We start from the raw sequence: 18,885 nt of genomic DNA on the forward strand, positions 1-18,885 counted from the left end.
CCTGGGCCCCGGGGCTGTCCCAATGGAGACTTTCCCTGCATAGGGTAAGCATCTTTTATAGGAATTCCTTTATTGTCTATTTTTGATCAAAACTCCCTTGCCCAGTGCTTCCATTTTTTACATTTAGGGCAAATTCCTGGTCCTCTCTTGTTAACGTCAGTAGCCTTTTTGACCCTATCCAAAACACTTTAGATTAGAGGGTTTTGTTTGCAAGCATGCCAGGTTAGTGGCCATAGATTTAGCAAATACCTGCATACACCTGGATTCAGATGTAACGTCTTTGCAGTCCCTTAAATATGTATTCACATCCCCAGATTCTTTAATACGCAATAGGGTCCGTCTACAGTCCTCATTAGCATTCTCATAAGCCAACATGTGTAGCAGTTGTTGCCCTGCAGCCTCTACCACAACAGTACATTCCAAGGTCAATTTCAATCGTGATAAAAATTCAACATAGGGTTGATTAGGTTTTTTAATTTCTTTAGTCCAAAAGCCATAATGCTCTCCTACTGGTCAAATCCTTTCCCATGCCTCAATACCAATGTCTCTTAACTCCTCATGGATCTCTTCAGGAGAGTTCACTTACATATGAGCATCCGCATATTGTTCTGTTCCACTTAACATGGGAAAGGTTATGATCTGCAGGTGTGGATTACTGCTCTGTGCATTTTGTTTAGCCCTTTTTGTACATAACTCAGTAAACCACATTTGCCATTGTAGGTATTTCGGTTTCTTAAGCAAGGCTCTACAAAGCATCTTCCAATCCTAGGGAGCAAAATTATTGTAATGTCAGGCAAGCCCATTAAGCAATTCCTTAACATAATGAGACTGAGGACTGTTAGGTTTTTAAAAAGAGGAAGCTGAGTAAGAACAGCACCACGAACGTGGTATTCAGGTAAGGGGTAGTTTTATTCAGTAGACCTGCTGGGACCAGGCAAGGTTGGAACTCCACGAGGCTGGGAAAAGCCTAGGAAAGAGAGAGCTGGGAAAGAGAGAGGAAAGAGAGAGAAGAGAGAGCTAGAAAAGAGCAGCAAGAGAGCAGAGAGCTAGAAAAGAGCGTGAGAGAGCAGAGAGCTAGAAAAGAGCAGCAAGAGAACAGAGAGCTAGAAAACAACAGTGAGAGAGCAGAGAGAGAGAGAGCAGATTGCTAGAAAAGAACAGTGAGAGAGCTAGAAAAGAGCAGAGAGCAGAGAGAGCTAGAAAACAGCAGCAAGAGAGCACCTCTGGGTCTGGGCTAGGCATTATCTAGGGTATGGGCGGAGAAAGGTGTGGCCACATCAAATTCAGATTTGATCTCAACGGATGCAGATGTGACCTCTTCCAGGAGTCCCAGTTGCATAGGTAATGCAGGTACTGGGTGGAGACTTTGCTGCGAGGAGGGTGGAGTCTGCTCACCATCCTGTAGCGGACCTTATATTCCAGCCTTTTAATAATCATAAAATAGGGCATGGATTCTCTCTGGCTACTTCCTGCTGACAAGGGGGCATCGACAATAGGGGTAAAAGGCTGGAATTTGGTCCCCTCCCAGAGAAGGCAGTGAACAGCAGTGGTACGTTGGTGGCATGAGTCCTTAGATGAAGCCTGGAGAAGTCTGATGAGCATTGAGAGGCTGGAAAAAAATACTCCAGAGCAAATAAATGGCAAGAGGAAGGACTTGGGGCTGAAAATGTAGAAATGTCCCTAGATACTTCTGACATCTGGCGACTAGGTAGAGAAGTTAGGTGACAAAGGCAAGAATATAAATTCCTGTTTAGTTAATAGGTAGACAGGTATAGACATTTAATGGGCAGGCTTCTTACTTCCACTGACCTCCTGGCTCTGGTAAATTTTGAAAGGGCAGGCACAAAGTAGCTGATGTGACATCTCCTCTTACTCCTCTCCATGTTCCCTTGTTCCCCAGACTGGCTGAGTCTAGGTGCTCATTGCTGGGATGGCTTGCCCCAGTTGGTATTCAAGGAGGCTTGAACACAAGGCCTGGGCACGGTCCATGAACACTTCTGCTCAAGGCTAGTGCTCTACCACTTTGAGTTACCTTAGTACTTCCAGTGTTTGGCTGCTTAGAAATAAGAATCTTGAGCCATGATTCCAGCCGGGCTCTTTGTAGGTTAGTTGGGAGATGGAGTCTTAGGGATTTTTCAGCCTGGGCTGACTTTGAACTGCAATCTATGCCACAAAAACCCTTTATTATTTTCAATTAAAGCAACAAGGAGATCAAGTAGAATAAGTAGAACTGACCTGGTTCTTATCAATAATTGACAGACAAATATTCTGAAATGACAAAACTCAGTAGATGTGATGAGAATTTCAGCACAGATATGCCCAGTATTTTAGAACCATGTAGTCAGTAGAATTCACAACACAAAAGAAAAAGGCTTATCAAGAATTGCCAACAAATATTCTGAAATGACAAACCTCATTAGATGTGATGACAATTTTAGCACAGATATGCCCAGTATTTTAGAACCATGTAGTCAGTAGAATAAACAACACAAAACAAAAAGGGCAAAACTCAAAACCTAAAATTTTAACAACAATGTTTAGACATCTTTGCTAACAAAGGCACATCACATGGTTGAGCCTCAGTTACCAGGGCCTGTGAAGAGCGCAACTTGTTAGCAAGGCACGTTAGAATAGATGGATGGAATAGTAACTTTGGTGGAAGGTTAAGGGCCAGATAGGGCCAAACCCTAAAGTCACCATGTGGCCAAGATGGTGAACTCAAGATGGTGAATTTCTGAAAAAAAAATGCAAAGACACCTTGAACAAATAGACCAAGACTACAATTGGCTAGCCTTTGAAAGAGAACCTAGAGGGGGTCGTTGGGACCCAGCCTGCGTCACACTCTTCAGGACACAAGCCAAAATGTAGAAAAAAGACAGCGAGAGATAGGGAAAGTTGGACATGAATGGCAGAGAGAGAACAGAGAGAGCCCAAAAGTAAACAGACTTCTGACCATTTACCATTGAAGTAGCAAAAACTGTCTACATCTGAGAATGGCATAAAAATGAGGCACTCTGGCTTTCCAGGGAGAGCAGGAGACATTTTAAAGGGGTTTCACGGCTCAAGCGTGATTCACAGCACCCCATTAAAAGAGTAGGAGAGTCAGTCTGGTGAGTGAAGTAGAGCTGACGAAGCGGAAGCGGCGTCCCAACATTCCCCAGAGCCCTCTAGAGAGAGCAACAGAGAACCATAGAGTAGCTTCACTCACCAGAGTAGAGAAGTGGTGTGGACGTGGATTATGAAGGCCAGCAATGGTATCGATGAGCTCTGTCCGCAGCAGACAGTTGGGTTCACAAAAGGCCATCAGAATTGTGCGTATTCCTCAGAGCAAAAAGGGTAAAAACAAACAGAACAAGAAAAAAGACGAAAAAAAAAAAAACAGAGAAATCCCAGCAATCCTGAATTTAAGCCCTTTATCCGAGTCACGGCACCATTTATGTTAGGTTTTTAAAAAAAGGTAGCTGAGTAAGAAGAGCACCACACACGTGGTATTCAGGTAAGGGGTAGGTTTATTCAGTAAACCTGCTGGGAACAGGCAAGTTTGGCACTCCACGTGGCTGGGGAAGGCCTAGGAAAGAGAGAGCTGGGAAAGAGAGAGGAAAGAAAGAGAGGAAAGAGAGAGAAGAGAGAGTTAGAAAAGAGCAGCGAGAGAGCAGAGAGCTATAAAAGAGCTGGGAGAGAGCAGAGAGCTAGAAAAGAGCAGCAAGAGAGCAGAGGGAGCTAGAAAAGAACAGTGAGAAAGCAGCGAAAGAGAGCAGAGTTTTTGAAATGAACAGTGAGAGAGCTAGAAAAGAGCAGAGAGCAGAGAGAGCGAGAAAAGAGCAGCAAGAGAGCACCTCTGGGCTTGGGTTAGGCCTTATCTAGGGTATGGGCAGAGAAAGGTGTGGCCACATCAAATTCAGATGTGACCTCAGGGGATGCAGATGTGACCTCTTCCAGGTGTCCCAGTTGCCTAGGTAACGCAGGTACTGGGTGGAGACTTTGCTGCGAGGAGTGTGGAGTCTGCTGGCCATCCTGGAGTGGACCTTACACGGACCATACAACATTACTGCCTTCTTAAGTTTACCAATATCATCTACAGCAGCACCTTAATATCTGGCTGGTTGAGATATACCATTCATAGGGGGTCGTTGAATTACAGGATAAGAAAAAATAGGCATTTCATCATCAAAGTCACTGTCTGAGCCCTGTGTTTTGTGAGGGAATGATGCTGTAAAAATTGCATTGGCCAGTGAACGAGCCGAAGGCTGCTTTACTTTCAGTTTCTCAGGTTCTCCTTTCACTCTGCTAATTTCCAACCCCATATGTTGTAACTTTGATAATATCAATTCCATTTGCTCAGACATTTTGTTTACACTTTCAGTTTGTTCCTTTTCAGCCTTTTTTACCTCTTGTTTTTTCTCTGTTAACTGCAATGCATCCTTATCTATTGAGTCCTTAACCTCAGAGTCCAATTGTAAATCTACTATAAAAGGGGTGGCCTCTTTCTTTAAGTCTGCTTTTAATCTTTCCTCATTCAAAGCTTTAAAAAGGGTATGTAAAATAGCCCAAATGGACCAAAATCTAATAGGAATCTTTTCCCCTTCTCGAACAGCTCTTTCTACGTTATTCTTTACTCATTTCCAATTATCGACATCTAATGTTCCTTCATCGGGGAACCAAGGATTCCATTCCCTAACTACATTAATACAGATTTCTATGTCAGAAGAAGAAATATTTAGACCATAAGCAGCAAGTAAATGTTTAAGCATAGTTAAGTATGGAGTAGATTTAACTTGTCCCATCATCCTGTAATTAAAAGTACTTACCTGAATATCCCTTCCTGAATTCAACCATGAAGGGTCCCTGTTTGGGTACCAATTGTAACGTCTAGTGCCTTGGGGTCCCTGAGTAAGTGTAACGAAATCACCAGGGCACTGGGGATGCAGAGTGCAAACAGCAATTGCCACTGCATGCTGTGCTTTGTTGTTAGTGGGTATTTAAAGACAAGCAAGCATGATCTTTGCCAAGATTTGGTCAGAAGACATTGACACAAAAATTTTAACAGATACATTTTTACTTGACCTATGAGACAATGCCTTGGTATATTATTAATTTTGGGGGGGTCTGGTCATGGGGCCTTAACTCTGGCCCTGGGTGCTCTCTCTCAGCTCTTCAGCTCAAGGCTAGAGCTCTACCACTTGAGCGACATCACCACTTCTGGCTTTTTTCTTTTTGCTTATGTGGTGCTGAGGAATCGCACTCAGGGCCTCATGCATGCAAGGCAAGCACTCTACCACTTAGCCACCTTCTCAGCCCTGTCTTGGTATATTATTTATCAAAACTATTTTAGAATAAGCTCAAACCACTTTTCCAATCTCAGGAAAATGCTTGACCAGCTGTTCAACTATGCTTAAGCAAGCAGAAGAGCTACTTCCTCAGCTCCCAGGAGTCCATGACATGTGTTTTGAGATAGGGAGAGAACATTTTTCCTCTCTAGCCCGGCATACCAAGAGCTTTCCTAATACTTAAACACAGTCCTCAGATAATCCTGAGGCCAGAGCCTGCATCATTCTGCCCCTTCAACATAGACCCTGAGATTTCACAGTCTTGAACTGTAATCTTCCAAGCTTAGCATCCTGATTATCTTTGATAGTTAAAAAGTATAAATATAAGTAATATTTGCAAGAATTCCAGTGGAGGAAAAATGATGCAACCCAGTTAATAGTGGTGTTCTTTCCAGAACAAGGAGGGCATCACATTAGCAGAGATGCAGTGTATTTTCACAATGGAGATAAGCTATACTTGATGTGAATTAAGGGAATTTTGAGGTACACCCTACAAATTGGAAACTGGTGGGCTAGGATGACTTTATGACATAAATCTTGTGATTGATGGTCATGAAATAATAGCTTAATCTGATAAACAACTGCTTACTCTTGAAGAATTAATTATAACATGCTTCATAGTTTTATCCCATATCAGAATGTGGCTCTTTTTCTGTTCACTTCTCAGTCTGTAACACCCCATTGGAAAATGAATCTATTGCAGAATTACATAACATGCAAACAGGTATATTTTGAGTCTCTCAGGTATGGAATGTTCAGAATTTTAAAATGAGTAGTTATTAGTCCTAGGAATTTTGAAGAACAAATACATTCTGTCCTCTTAACAACTTATTTACTTTTAAAAGTTATGGGTTTCCATAGAATGAAAATGTTTTCTGTGTTAGTATAAGAAAGTAGTAAATTTATTCTATTTTCAAAATATTGGCAAGTATATTGTGGAAAATTGTCTAGTTGGATATTCAAGTTGGTGATCCTGTGATAAAGAAGAGGTAATTAATTCAAATTAGATGCCAAATAATACTGATTTTTAAAAAGTTACTACATAAAGAATAATATTTACTATACCAAAACAGTGAAATTTTATTTCATCAGCTTATTTTTAATTTAATTTTATTATGAAAGTTATGTGCACTGGGGTTACAGCCATTGTAAGGTACTGAATACATAACTTTTCAAACTTGCTATCCCCTCTCTCATTTTTCTCACAAAAGTTGTAATGTACATTTCCAACTTATTGTGTTGTGTGAATTGCCATTGCATTGGTTTGCTCTTTGTCTTTGCCTCGCCATTTTTTTTGTTCCTCTTCCCTTCCCTAATTAAGGTAAATGTATACACAATACACAGGGTATGAAAATGAAACACAGCAGGGGATTACCCATAGGGGAAAATCTCAAAGAAAATAGAAATCACATAGTACATCAAAAACAACAACCGCAAATTAATATCTCTCTTTCCATATCTTGGAGGTCATTTTGCTCATCATCAGCTTATATGAACATATATATGCATAACAAAGCCACTGGAAAACAGTAGTTTCATGGACACTATATCATGAAAACAACATGTTAACTTTTTTTGATGGTAAAGGTGGAATTAGGATTGTTGAATTCGCGATTCTGATAAAGGAATTTCAAAAAAGTTTTAAAATTTATGACAGGTAAATTTTAATTGTTCAAACTTTTTAGCAACATAGCCTATTAAGGACATTTAAAATTGTCTGGGAAAATAGGCTTTCATGCAAAGAAATCCTTGGAGACTTAGCTGGGAGGGAGCAATGTGGGTGAATATGGCTCATTTTCACACTAAACAAACAAGCCTCACAAACCTTGCTGTAAATCCTGTAGGTTCCCTTGAGAATTGTCCTTACCCAGGAAATATATTCTCACTGTGTGAAAACAAGGTTTTAGTGGAATTTAAATTCAAAGTTCTTAAAAAAAAAAGACATCAAAATTTGTGAATTGACATTTAATTACCAAACAGTAATTCTCTCAAAAAGAAGGAAAGATGTAATTCAAAATCACTTTATTAAAACCATAGAGGACTGTTATCTCTCCAGTGGTGTAATGGGTTCTTTATCTTGTTTCTTCCATTCTATTTTCGTCAGCTATGAAGAGTGTCTCAGGACTGGAGTAACCAGTTCAGACAAAGAATACTCACAGAATGGGGACGGGGAAAGTGGCTCAGTGGTAGAGCGCTTGCCTTGCATGCCTGAGGCCCTGGGTTCGATTCCTCAGCATCACATAGGCAAAAAGAAAACAGCCGGAAGTGGAGCTGTGACTCAAATGGTAGAGCGCTAGGCTTGAGATGAATAGCTGAGGGACAGCGCCCAGGCCCAGAGTTCAGGCCCCACGACCGCCCCCCCCCCAAAAAAAGAATACTCACAGAAGAAAATATTTGCAGTCGATGTAGGTGATTTATAACCTTTGACAGTCTATTCAAATCTGTTCAAAATTCTCCCCTACCCTAACCTGCCATCTTTGAACAGCTTTGTTTGCTTTTCCCAAGACTGCCCTTCATTAACTGCTTAAAATTTTGTGAGGTCATATAAATACTTTCTAGAGATTGCTGTTTGGTTGTGATTTTTGTGTGTTTTTGTTTGTAGTTGTGTTTTTAACTGAACTTCAAAAGGTTGCACAAGTGGGTTGGAATTAAATATGTCCACCTAATTGTCCAATGCTCCTGGATCAGAGGCAATACTTCTATCATTCTTAACCAACCCTTTCTCCAAGACTTATTTCAGATTTACTACTTCCTTTATTACATGTGTACATTGAGTATTCTAGCTGTACTTGCCCCTTGTTCCATTTTTCATTCATTTTATGTCTTTACTATTATTCCTTTCTGGTTTCAATATCCTGATAGTCATTCTGTTAAACTGTCAGTTAATAGTTTGAAAGGCTTATATACATTCCATGGAGTTTCAATCCTGCATATACTTGAACTGATGTCAGCTTATATTTCCATAATTCATTCATCTGCAATAACAATTTGTAAGACTGGAGACGTGAAGCACCTAGACATGATTTTATTCTCATCTTTTTGGAAGATTTATCTTTAGTCAACAAGAAAGTTTAAAAATCACTTAGAATTTATAGCTAGCTACCAGTTTTTATAAATGGCTTTGTACATTGGTGTGTGATTATTTTATTTTACATGGGATGATATTTTCTACTACCTATAAGTTTTGGACAAAGAAGAAAACTAAATTTTATTACTGTAGAGTAATATGATAGAAATAGAAGACAAATTTTACGTTTATCACATATCTGATCAGTACCCATAATCAAGACTTAAAGTCATATTTCTTACTATGTTAGACAGATAGGGAAAATATGATAAGGCAACACATGATAGGGCAACTATTAGTAACTTTTTAAAGTGTGCATTCTTATGTGATGAAATTTACTTTATTATCCAATATTTGGGTTTGAATTATGGGAGGCTGATCTATTTTACACATTTCTGGAAGGCACCTACTGAACAACGCAAATGGTGGGAGATACTATTTCTACACTTTAATGAATGGTTGAACTTATTTGGCATTAGTGCTGAGTAAATAAATCAACTCTATTGTAACTTGATTCCTACACTTGAAAAACTTAATGTCACTGTCATTTACTTGTCAAGTGTTATTTTGGTGAATATGATTTTAAAAAGTTTATTTGAAAAGTTATATACTTTCAAGAGATTAAATGTAGGTTATCATTGGTTTGAGAATGACAACATTTTTATACTACAGAACCAAGATTTACTGAAGTACCAGTGTTTTGAAGTACTAAGGGTCTTCTCAATTAATGTTTTTCGAAATTATATTGGACCTCTAAGTCAAGTTTTCCTAGCCTTGGTAGAACAATTATGGATCTATCATTCCAGGAATTATTTTTTTGCCTACTTATGCTGGACTGCAATCTTTCATTCATCATTAAGAGAGGGGTATTAAAAATAATCTTGTGACATTTGGGATTTTGTTTACTCATATGGGCTGCTCATCTGTAAATTGAAAGTTTGAACTACAGTACTTTCTCTCATATTTTGTGATCTCATCATTCATTTTAAGTTGCCTTACATTTCACAATTGCTTACTGCTAATTCCTGCAATGAATTGGGGCACTGAAATATCATAGGAAGTGAGAAATTGAGATGGGTCTTTAATTACTTTCTGTTAGCATGTTGCATGGGCCAAGATGAGAAGGTTTGCCCATTTTACCTGATGATGCAGATAACTGGGACCTGATATCCTCAGACCCGTGGGTACTGCAGAAGAATAATAGCTTTTAGGCATCATATCAGCAAAATTTGGGTATAATCAGTAAGAATGTTTCAGAAATATGGAGAAAAACACTTTGGGACTAGCGAGTTAACACAATATACACAGCAGCAGTGTAAAATCTCTTCTAGATTAGAGGAAAACAATACTGGTTTTTTTTACTATGTGAATTCAGAAGACCACGAACACTTAGAAGGTATCACAAGTTTATACCGAGGACATTGCATTGATACTTTTTATATTCTATTATATATTCTAAACCTAATTATTCATGTTCCAATCTATTTATGGGAATAAATTTCAATTTATTTGTCAAATTATCAATCAATTCTAGTAAGAGTCACTGTGTGAAATTTAAGATCAATACATATAAATATAAAATATATAAGTATATATATTATGAGAAATTGTTATTCATTGTTCTGTTGTGGTTAGGGTATCAAAGGCAACTCTGCTTTAAAGTATTATTCCATTATCTCTACCTCAGTTTTCGGTAGAGTTAGACCTAAAACTTTACCATTTGTAAATTTACAGCCTGGAGGCAAGAGGAAACACTTTGATTAAAACATAACCAATTTAAGCCTAATATCGAGGAGAAACATATGGACTTCTCTAGGAGGTATGGAAATATCTGGTGATAGAAAGTCAGTAGTGTAAGTTCCTGCCTTGTTGGATGGTAGACAGGCCAGGATATTAGGTAAACATGCATATGAACAATTTTTTCACATTCTTGGCTTTAGCTACTTTTAAAATGATAGGTATAATAAACAATTATATTTTGATAAAATACCTTCTATTCTGAATATTTCGGTCTGCAGTGTTCATCTCTCTATGAACCCTTGTAACTAAGATTAATTTTGTTCCAGTAAGAAAACTATGCTGTCAGGGTAAGATATTCTGGTTGGTCTGTTCCTACATGGAAGAAGGGTGAAGGGTAAGGAAGACATTTGTACCACTGAGACCTCATTTAGGAAATTTTAAGCTGCAGAAGTTTAGAAGTAGCTCTTATGCAAGGCTTACTTTGAATCCATTAGCTCCACAAAGCTAACTCCGTTGATAAGTACTTGAAAAGCCATCACCTTTGGACTTAGCTATAAAGGCTTCAAAATATGATCAAATTTCAAATGAAAACGACAAAATAGTCATTGACAAAAAATTGCAAATGTGAGCAATCGACCAAACAATATAAGTTTTTTCCACTATATACAGAAATTTATAGAAATAAGATCAATAGCATATTTAGGAACAATAAAGGTTCCTTGTTACAAATAGGCAACCAAGGATATATGCCTGTATAAAGATTGCATCATTAACTACTTAAATTAAGAGGATACTCCATGCTTCAGCAGTCGGTCTACCCAAATTACAACAATACAGAGATTAACATGGCACTTGCACAAGGATGATATGAAAATGTGTGAAGTATTCCATATTTTTCATTCTTCAAATGCAAGAAATGAAAAACAGTTATTAAAAAGTTGATTACAAAAATCAAGTGTAACAAAACCTGTAATTCATAGAATTACAGGTTAGTTTGACATCAGTGTATTAAATCTTCACCTTCGAACGGCCCTTACATAGAATAACCTTTAAAAAACTTGAAATTAGATAACATTATCTTTTTATCCCAAAGAAATAAAATAATATAAGGACCTCGGGAAATAAGGAATTTTAAACTTTTTCTATATAGAATGTAATCTGAAAGGACACATTTATTAATGAACCTTTATATTATAAAACAATATAGACTGCAAAGTATTATATCTAGAAGACAATGAAATAGATTATGAACTTTATAGAAAGATAGATACTTTTTTCAGACAAGCACCAGGATTATCTTTAATTTCTATACTATTCATTTCAACAGAAAAAATAAAATTAAAAATATTCCAAACTCTGCAGAAATCATTATAGATGCATACAAACAACTCTTAAATACATTTTGACACCAAAGTCATGCAATTCACGTGGAAGAATACCATGGAATCCATAATTTTTTAAATTAAGATATTACTGTTGTTTTGTATTATGAAAATATTTTGTAGGGACAGAAAGGATGGACTGGCACTTTTGAAATTTAAGAAACTTAACCAAACCATTACTACATAGGAGTACAATTTGTACAGCCTTCCACTACTTCAAAAGTAGTGATACATACTTATCCTTTTGGCAATATCAGATGAGGTTTCTTCCAAGTTGTTTTTCAGATCCGGTTTGATATCATGATTCAACAGAAGGAGGTACAGCATATCTTTGCTATTTCAATTCCCAGCAACAAGATTCAAGGGGGTCAAGAGGACTTTAGTTTGGAGATTGGTATCTGCATCATGATGAAGTAAGAAAGAATCCATTCTGGTATTATTCCACATATAAGCACTGTGCAGGGTTGCCAAGCCATTCAGAATTATAGCATGAATATCTGCCTTGAGCTACCAACTCATGGACAATGTCTAAATGTCCACTTTAGGATTCCTGATGAAGAGGGGTACACTTACCTCATCTCTAGTATTCATATGAGTGGCCTTTTTGAAAAATAGTCTCGGTACTGTAGTAAGCCGATTCATTTCAACATCCCAAAGAAGAAATTTGCATGGATTCTTCTCCATTATTTTCTTGCAATTGATACCTTTCTCACGTTTTCATCTTGTTCCTTGTCTTCATCAGAATTGCCTAACCAGAGACTTTGAGTACCAGTGGAAATGAAGTGTCCATGTATGTCCCCAATAGTTCAGGTTGGTTGAACTGGTCAGAAAAATCTGGTGAATTTTCTGCATATGTTAATCCACCATGATTTATTTTCTCTTTTTCCATTTTTACTATTTTAAATTATTCTAACTGGAGAGTAGTGAATTGATAGAGAGCAGAGGAAAGATTTTCCTCCGTATTCAAATGCACAGACTGAAAATGAGGACCAGTGCTGTCTTCATAGGCAGCTTATTCTAGAAAGGAGAAAATAGGAAACAATGCCTTCTATGTAAATGATTTGGGAAATATCAAGATATAGTGTAAGAGAACTTACTATTCAATATATGAGCTTTAAGTGCTTTCTAATAGATCCATTATTTACTGGTAACCAACCTTAGAAAAAAATGTATAGTGCAGTAGTAAAATAGAAGTCCTTTGTATGACTACCTAAATTCTTGTTTTTTTTTAAAGACACTTGTTTTCATCTAAAAAATAGGCCTATCTATTTTCTTCAGTTGATTTTGATGATTGAAGATGCTTAATGAGGAGTCAACATGTATTAGTAGTCCTTTGATATCAATTAAATTTCAGTTTTTCTTCATGGATAATATAATGATCAAAGCAATCGGTCAGAATCAGCAAACAATAGTTCAGCATCATACTTTCAATGCAAATGGATCACCAGTAAGTAATCTTTCATACCATTTTCCACAAAGTTTTGTCACAGATACAATCTGCCTGTCTTTTCTAGCTGCTTTCCTAGCCTGGATCTCTTCTTTCATTGTGCAAGAAAAGTGTGATTCAACTGATTTCAGTCAGAATTGTTAATAGAATCATCAAGGATTTAGATTCTTTATAAAAAAAATTAGGTGTGGGGCCTGAACTCTGGGCTTGGGCACCGTCCTTGAGCTCTTCAAATCAAGGCAAGTGCTCTACCACTTGAGCCACAGAACCACTTCTGCGGTTCTGTTTATGTGGTGCTGATTTGGAAAATGGCAGAGCAGAAAGTGAAATGATGCAACCAAAAATATAAAAGCAAAATAAATTAGGATAATTATGGATCAACTTATTGTCTATGAGAATCATGAACGAGAGAGAGGAAGAGAGATACAGATGTTCAATGACCTAGCTGGCCAAAAAATCCATGCTTCTGATCCATTTACAAAGTAAAGAATTTTATTTTTTATTTGTTATAAGAGATTGAAATAGAATTTATGTATTTATTGAAATTAGTAAATACATTTTAGTAGCCTACATAAGGAGACATAGCTTTGACCAAATTATAAATAAGAATCTTAATCCTTGGACTGGGTTGCTGGCTCAGTGGTAGAGTGCTTTACTTGCAACTTACTATAGTGCAGAGACTACTTTCAAAAAAGGCCAGTCATATGAATACTGAGGATGAGGATGAGTATACCCCTCTTCATCGGGAAGCCTAGAGTGGACACTTAGACATTGTCCATGAATTGGTAGCTCAAGGCAGATATTCACGCAATTACTGTGAATGTCTGGACACCCCTGCACAGTACTTATATGTGAAACATATTGCAACAGTACACACACACACACACACACACACACATACATACACACACATATACACACATACACACACATCATCAGATTTCTTCGTATGTATTTTTTGTGTATGGTCTTAAGAAGAAATTTACATTACTAACTTGAATTTCTGACAGAACAATATAATCACTATACAACTTGCTTCTATACTCTCAATATTAAATTGCTAAGTATGTGCAATATATAAGTATAGGAAAAAGTAGGAGCCACACTGGTGGCTCATGTCTTTATTCCAAGCTAATCAGAAAGACGAAATCTGATTATTGTGGTTTGAAACCAGACCAAGAAAAAAAGTCCATTAGATTCTGGTTTGAAAGTAACCAGCAAAAGCTAGAAATGGTACAAGCAATAAAATGATAGCCTTGAGAAAACTAAAACAAATAAAAAAAAACAAATTCTAGGACAGAGCTAGGCCCTGAGTTCAAGCTCTAGTATTAGTATTTAACTAATGAAGGAATGAATTAGTTTAATAATTACCTAAAATAAATTAAGTGGTCACAGGTGGCGGGGCAGATAAAATGTTACTACCATGGTGACTGGATTATGTATTATTTTGTAATAAGGCAAATTATCATTTGTCCAAATCACTAATATTTTATTTGAACTTTTTTGTACAATAAACCCTGAATTTAGCATGTGTGTATATGTGTGTGTTCGTGCACACACATGTGTGTTTATGTGTGTGAGTTTGCTCTTGCAATATTGCTTGCCAATATGAACAGGATGAGGCTGCAAAGAGCTGTGTTGCAATGTTTTTTATTTATAAGTGTTCTGTCCTGTCATTTCAGTAAATTTTATTTGTTAAGTAATAAAATCATCATAATCAAAGCATTTACAACATAAGTTAGATAAAAGAGATCATTTTTATTTCTTAATATATGTTAGGTAAAAATATACACATATAATTAGGTAGTAAGTTATTCTGTAAGATGACTGTACAAAATGTGTATTTGACTTCTTAAATTGGTTATATTTTTAAGAAATATTCATGGAGTGATTTTGACCGACTTGACCAAATAGGTATTACTCTCAGGGTATTTCTGTGAAACTCAAGGTGGATAAACTCTTTCCGGATTTCAGTTGAAAATAACTTTCTTTGTAAGACCTTATCTATTCACACTAAGATAATAAACCCCGTATTTTTAAGGTTTGAATATCCCATCATAATGACTGAAAATCAGTATTGTATCTATACTTGTTAGATATATATTTTTAAAAAAACAAAAACATGTGTTATCTCCAGATTGTGGATGCATTTGAAGTTGTTTTGTACATACAAAGCTTTCTTCATTAATAGTTCTTTTGTGGGAGTAACTATCACAACTTTAACAAATAAGGCTTTTCTAATATCTTTTCCAATATAAATAACACCCCAGAGAGAGTTGTTTTTTTTTTTTGTTTTTTTTTTGCCAGTTATGGGGCCTGAACTCGGCCTGGGCACTGTCCCTCAGCTCTTTAGCTCAAGGCGAGCACTCTACCACTAGAGCCACAGTGCCACTTCCAGCTTTTTCTGCTTATGTGGTGCTGAGGAATCGAACCCAGGGCCTCATGCATACAAGGCAAGCACTCTACCACTGAGCCACCTTCCCAGCCCCCCCCCCCCGAGAGAGTTTTGCAATTTCATAAAAACATATAAATGTTTTAGTAATATTTTAGTTCTTTGACTATACAGCTAAAGACATTTGTGAAATAAATATTGTTAAGATCTGAAAATGTAAGTGGCTATATTGGCTTTTTATGCATCATTTTATGTAAAGCCAGTTTTTATGAAACTAAAAGAAATAGAATAAAAGAATGTAAGTGAATTGGGTAACCTAATTATAAGTATAATTTTGTTTTCTATTAGGACAGTCCTTTGAATGTACATGATGCAGTTAAATTATTTTTGTGTCACTGTGCTTCAGTTATTTTTAGAATCTTTGTAGTTATGAGTGAATTTGTAGTATAAATAAAGGTCTTTTAATATGATTAGGATTAATCTTGTGTTTTGTGTTCTACTCCCATGAACATGAGTTATTTTCATTAGTCTTCAGTATCATAAGAAATTTTGAAAAAATTTGGTAGTATTGATGTCTTTATTTTGGGAGGGGAGGGGTCCGGTAGTGGGGCCTGAACTCTGGGCACTATCCCTCAGCTCTTTAGCTCAAGGCTAGCACTCTACCACTTTAGCCACAGCGTCATTTCCAGCTTTTTTCTTTTTGCTTGTGTGGTGCTAAGGAATCGAACCCAGGGCTTCATGCATATAAGGCAAGCGCTCTACCACTAAGCCACCTTCCAAGCCCTTCATTTCTTTTTAAACCAATAGTATTCACAAGTTGGAGAGTCTTTTAATTCATACTTAGGTCTTGGTGTCTATGATTTTTTATCCTCTCATTCCTAACATTAATGATAGGTCAGAATGCATTTTTGGGTATAGGAAAGGTAACATATTTATGTGGGGTCAAAGGTGATTTTTATATCAGTCTTGCTTTAACAGCATTTTAAAGTAGTACCTTTCTCTCAAAATGTTAGGTACAAAAAGCAATCAAAATACTTCGAATGGTAAACAACTTAGTTGAGCTGCAATGTGAAAATGATTGGTCCATAAGACCTGCAGTCTGTTTCCATCAGGAATTGGGGAGGTCATTCTTTCAGTAAGACAGTGTTAAACAGAAATATGGTCCCCAGGCATTGCAGTGTTGAGTAAAGGGATAAAATATGATTTTTACTATTTTGAGCTAGAAATCAAGAATGTAATACTTTAGCAGTTCCTTTCACCAAGGAGGTATGCATTGATTATTAACTTTGACTTTTCATATTACAGTTCCCTATTTTCTAACAAAGATAAAGTGAAATATTGTGAAACTGAAAACAATAATTCTGGGAAATTTTCCTAGAATTTGTAGACTAAGTGCTGATATTTTAGTCATAAAATAGAATAAGGGTAATTGATACAGTGGGACATGATCCTCAGGTTAACACTTACCATGTGTGCAATGTTGTACTAGTAACTCCAACTCTGAAGACTTCAATATTATTAACTGAGAATTAAAAATGTAAGGAGTTCCACTTTATGCAATTATTGTGAGGATTAAATTATATACCATAGGTAAAGTACTTGGAAAAACAATCAATTAGCATTTGACACATTCTACCTTTTATTTTATCATGTAGTGAATTCTAACATTTTTACTGTGATTTAATATGTGCAATGTAATGTATTGATATTCATTGCTTTGATCACTTTTCTGTCACTATGAGGAAAATACCTACAAAGAAAACTTCTGAGGAAGAAAATATTATATTGACTCATGGTTTAAGAGAACAGGGTTTAAGATCAAATGTCTCCATTGTTTTTAATTATATTTTTATTATCTTAACTAGGTATACACGGGAATTTCCATTGAATAAATGAGTTTTTAAGTTTGGATCTTTATATAACTTTTCCCTACCCTTCCAAACCTCACCCCACTTTAATTTTTTCTATTTTCATATTATTTGCATTGAATATAATGTCTTCACTCTTACTCCATAACTCTCTTTATTCCTTCCCTTTGTCTTCCCCTCACATCTTCCAGGTGATAGTTTCCTGGTATTCATTTTGTTGGATTAAAAGTTCAATTTTATAAGATACTACTACACCTTTTAAATACTGCTCTGAAAAATGAAAGCTTTGGTTAATACTGTTGTTTAACTTGCATAAAATTCTGGCTTCCAAATATGCGACAGAACATGGGTCCTTTGTGTGTCTGCTTCTGACTTCGTTTACTTAGCATATTTTTAGATCTATCCATTTCTTTGCAAATAATGTAACAGTCCTCATAATGGATGCATGCAATCCAATTGTGTATATATGACACACTTTCTCCAACCATCCCTCCGCCAAATGGCATCTTGGCTGTTTCCATAACTTGGCTGTGGTGAATAGTGCAGTAATGAACAAGGTTGTGAAAGTGATTTTACAGTAACCTTTTCTAAGAATTCATCACTATTTTTCTGTGAGCAATCCTCTAGCCAGTTTTTCAGAATAAGCACATCCTTCCTTTCATCTCCATCACAACGTATTGCAAGTCCTCAAAAACACACTATCCCATACATGTCTCAATAAGCTAAAACCACACTATGCCCATATTCTTTCAATATATTTTTAATACATAAATTTAGTGAGAACCTTCTATGTACTTTCCTAATGTGCGAATGAGAGACATAACAAGAGTAAAAGTAAGAAATATTCATTTTAATTAGCTATTATCATATTTAAAATCTTTTTCAGCTCTAACTCATAGCCTCACTTACTATTATTTTAATCTTTATTTGATTACTTCATCTATCACCTAAATTATAATAGGTGAGTTAAATACATACAAAAAGTGTGGTTTGATTTTGACACTCATGTGTGAGGATGCACAATATGGGCAAATAGATGGATTAGAATTAATAGAAATTATCCATTTTGTTAGAGATGGTTTTTCCAAACTGATTCATATTTCATTCAACAAAAAGAAACGTGTAACAATTCCCTTTGTTTTGCTCCTTATTAACTTTTGTTTCCATTTTATTTTATAATGGATGATTTCATATATGTACTGTAGATACAAAAATATGTTAAACTATTTCTATCCATATGTATTGATATATATACATAAATACATATATTACACAGGTTACAACGATAATTTTTAACTTCTGTAACTATACAATTTACTAAATTATTAAAAACATCGACGGCTCATGCCTAGACTCCTGGTTACTCGGGAGGCTGAGATCTGATGAACATGGATTAAACCCATCCTGGGCATGAAAGTCCATTAACCTCTTATCTCCAAACAACCAACAGAAAATAAGAACTGGAACTGTGGTTTAAAGTAATAGAGTGGTAGCCTTGAGAGAAAAAGCTCAGGGACATAACCCGGCTCTTAGTTCAAGAACTACAATCTACACAAAAAATCTATTTAATTTACACCTGTGTAAGTAGAGTATTTCCATAACCCAAATGCATATCCATGCTCATTTGCAAGGTAACTCTGTTTTGTGTGAAGAATCACTAAA

General features: G+C 36.3%; 1 long non-coding RNA gene and 1 other non-coding gene across 2 annotated transcripts in view; both read left to right on the forward strand.

Moving 5' to 3' along the window:
- Positions 1–18,885, forward strand: part of LOC138841345 (uncharacterized) — a 53,308-nt gene that overhangs the window by 12,331 nt on the left and 22,092 nt on the right. The gene's annotated exons all lie outside the window — the stretch shown is intronic.
- LOC138841357 (U6 spliceosomal RNA) lies at positions 10,930–11,031 on the forward strand. The gene has a single exon (XR_011376403.1). It is a non-coding gene; the product is annotated as a U6 spliceosomal RNA (small nuclear RNA).

The sequence above is a fragment of the Dipodomys merriami genome, unplaced genomic scaffold (genome assembly GCF_024711535.1).
Source record: "Dipodomys merriami isolate MVZ:Mamm:240054 unplaced genomic scaffold, mDipMer1.0.p SCAF_317, whole genome shotgun sequence".
NCBI classification, from domain to species: Eukaryota; Metazoa; Chordata; class Mammalia; order Rodentia; family Heteromyidae; genus Dipodomys; species Dipodomys merriami.